This window comes from Panicum virgatum, chromosome 4N, assembly GCF_016808335.1.
Source record: "Panicum virgatum strain AP13 chromosome 4N, P.virgatum_v5, whole genome shotgun sequence".
NCBI classification, from domain to species: Eukaryota; Viridiplantae; Streptophyta; class Magnoliopsida; order Poales; family Poaceae; genus Panicum; species Panicum virgatum.
The window spans coordinates 27,370,841-27,374,192 of NC_053148.1; the positions used below are offsets into that span (position 1 = coordinate 27,370,841).

The following is a 3,352-nucleotide window of genomic DNA, read 5'->3' on the forward strand; positions in this document are numbered from 1 at the left end:
ATCCAGTGAGCCTGCAGCGGCGGCCTCTGGCAAAGCTAACCGGACAAAGACAAACTTGCGAGCGACGGCGGCCAGCGGCACAGCCTGCAGTGGCTGGGTGCCTGTGGACATGGGAATACGGGCAGTAGCAGTGACGGAAGCTTCCTCGTGCGAGCGACGAAGAGCCGGCGAGCAGAGGCTGCGTGGGCGTCGGAGAGCCGGTGGCCAGATGCAGATAGGCTGGACGGCGGCCAAATTGATAGGTCTCAGTTGAATAGGTAATGTCATATATGCACATGGGTTTTTCGGTCATTTCAACAGTCTGAAAAATAGAAAAAGAAACTATAAGTGAATAAAAGAGATAAAATGGCAATGAAATCAAATATATTAATATTATAGGTGGTAATTTTGGGAAAACCATATTTGCGGTGGTAATTTTGCGAAGCCATTAGTTTACCATGGTGAGAATCCAAATTTCTCCGGTCGGTCTCTCCTCTCCCGTCGCACGCCCATCTTCTCTCCTCTCCCTGCCCGCCGCCCTTCTCTCCTCCACCCGCGGCCCGCCGCCTTCCGCTCAGGGGCCACCCGGAGCGCTCGGCTGCTCGCCACCCGGAGCTCTGCCGCGTGATGCTCGGCTTGCGAGCCGCCCGGGTCTTCCTTCGCCCGTACTGTTCCGCCCGGGAGCAGGCTTCCAAAGGCGTCCGTTGATGGCCAGCGGAAAATTTCTGCGTGGCTTGCCTCCGCGTGCTGCCAAAGCAAAGAAAAAGGAAGGTAAAGAGGCGGTTCCGGTTCGGTTGTGCGATATCTTCTTCTATATAAGTTCAAAGGCTGTGCGTCAGATCTAGATGTTCAACAGCCGCCTCGCCAATTTTAAGGTAGATCGAGAGAGAGAGAAAAGATGGGATCTGTTTGGCCGACGGGCCATATGCGACTTCGACCTCGCCGTCGGTGTTCGACCTGCTGCCGCAACTGTCCGCTGATGAGCAGGCACGGTTTCCGTCGCGGGGCCGCCGTATGCCCGAGCACCAGGCCCTGACGGCGGATTCTCCGCCAAAGCCTATATGCCCCCCTATGCGGTACGCCCCCCTCCCCCCTTCTCCCAATCAGTGTGATTGCAATATTAATTAACTTGGTTTATGCCATGATTGAATTGATGCCCTGTGTGCTTTTCGCTGCAAAAGTATTTGTTCTACAAGATTATGTAGTAGTCCAATTTGTTGAGTTGCATTGGACTGATTTATTGGCTCATCTAAGATCCCTGTCGCAGAGGTTGGGAAAACCATTATAGTTCCCAATATATAATTTCTGTTTCGTTTTACATTTGGCTTAGAAAGAATTACGTGCACTGAAACATTATGATTCACTTGCCACAACCACATATTCTTCAGCTTATTTCTTAATCATAGGGGAGCTTTGACTCTGGTACCCAAGAAACTGATAGCAGCCCAAACACAAGCCTTCTGCTTTTTTTCGTTTGTCATGCACCCTTTGAGGAATTCCCCAAGGAATACAGTTACAAAGTTCACATGTTTGCTCAAGTCTCATCTAATTTTTCTAAAGATTCCGGCACAGAGTCTAAACACCCCATGCAATTAAACGGGAAAAACATTGTGGCTGCAGAGCTGATTGTGGAAAGGTGCTTGTAAGGTCACCTATGTTTCATATTTTGTTGATGGCATGGCTGAATTACAAGCTTGTTTGCACTCAGCAATAGAGTAGATTGATTTTATTTAGGTTTTTTGTTGTTCTTGACCCTGCTATTTTGAAGTGCAGTTGTGGTTTTGCCCTCCTTTTTTTTAACTTTGTGATTTTTCCCTTTATTTTTCACAAGTCATTGCGACTTTGCACTTGGTCTTTGCATATTTGCCCCTGTTTTGACCATTGACTAGGGTAAAATATCAATGACTTGTGAATAGTAAGGGCAAAATCACAATTACACTTTAAAGTAGGGGTAAGAACACAAATGCCCCTTTTATTTATGTGTGTTCGTAGGTATATTGAAACTAACTTATCAATCAAACTACTCCAACAGAATTGGATACACTAGTGAAGCCTCTCGCATGCACTTTGTCCATGATGCTCTCCGTCACTACAATGCTGGACACGTATGTGCAGTTCATGCCTCATCAATTTCCTCACACATATTGTTCTGCTGAGTTTGTTTTGCATGACGTATATACAATTTGTGCAGGGTGCTGAGTTTGATGCTGTGAAGCCTCTGATAGAAGATAGCGTGAATTTCAAGGGCAAACCGTGGTGTTCATCAATTTTTTGGCTCGCAGCCGTAGTAGCAAAAATATAAAGCATTTCTTTGCTGAGGTGCACTACGAGCCACCCACTGATGGGCGGCCCTTCTCACGACTTCCTGTGGTTGAAGCATGCATAATCCTTGGTATGTTGGTAACCTTTTTTTTCTTAACAACTAGTTGGTTTTGATTGATTAACTATTGTTAACCTGTATCTGCATGCAGATGAGTCGTCTAGCAAGTACAGGAGCAGCTGTGCATTCTGTCGAAGTCATCTGGAAGTTTTGCACCCGGTAGATGACCATGATTTTGTTTGTGGAACTGGGAAGGACAAGGACTGGATGATTAAAGAATTGCTTGGGATGCGACTCATAAGCCGTCGGGATCTGGCCTCCAACAGTGAGGGCTAGTTTGGCAGCAGGCGTTGATTAACCTAGGGAAGAAAGGCCGTTGTGGGAATTTCCTTGGACATTTGAATCCCCCTCCATCCACAGGGGCGATATCCTCCGCAGGGGAAATTGAAATTACCCTGCTTCTGTTTGGAAGCTAAATGCTCTGTTCATTGGCGTTTGCTTACTTTATTTTTGCTGGTGCATTACAATAGAGAAACTATGGGCATTACTTTACTGGTCCATGTAAGCAACATTTTATCAGGAGATAAATGAGGGCCTGTTTGGCAGGGCTCTGGTTCTTCCAAAAACAGCTCCGGCTCTGGCTCCTCAGATGGAGCGGCTTCTCTGGTGGAGTTGGAGCCGTTTTAGAAAATGTTTGGCAAAACAGCTTCACTTGTTAGATTGATGTGTAAGCCGCGTGAAGCCACGATTTCATAGCTTCACCTTGCCTGTGTAAGCCGCCGATGGCTTCAGGACCGGCTTCACACGTGAAGCCGGTTACAAAACAAACGTTTGGGAGGGCTTCACCTGGAGCCGCTTGTGAAGCCGCTGGTAAAGCCCTCCCAAACGGGGCCTGAATAGAAATGCAATGTGTCAGGTATTATACTAGTCCATATAAGCTTAAACCATATATTGTCAAGGTATCATCCAAAATAGGAGAATAGTTACTGAATGGTCCTGAGGTAACAGCGACATGTTATTCCATATAAGCTTAATCCATCTCGACACAGCACC

At 46.9% G+C, this 3,352-nt stretch overlaps 1 long non-coding RNA gene across 2 annotated transcripts; it reads left to right on the plus strand.

The window, feature by feature from the left end:
- The first annotated feature begins 450 nt into the window (after positions 1-450).
- On the plus strand, positions 451-2,925 carry LOC120671556. Of its 2 annotated transcripts, none has more exons than XR_005673673.1 (5): positions 451-750; positions 859-1,055; positions 2,012-2,084; positions 2,171-2,371; positions 2,451-2,925. It is a non-coding gene; the product is annotated as an uncharacterized LOC120671556 (long non-coding RNA). The 2 variants fall into 2 exon arrangements; XR_005673672.1 differs by having other exon boundaries at positions 452-750; positions 855-1,055.
- Positions 2,926-3,352: the final 427 nt, after the last annotated feature.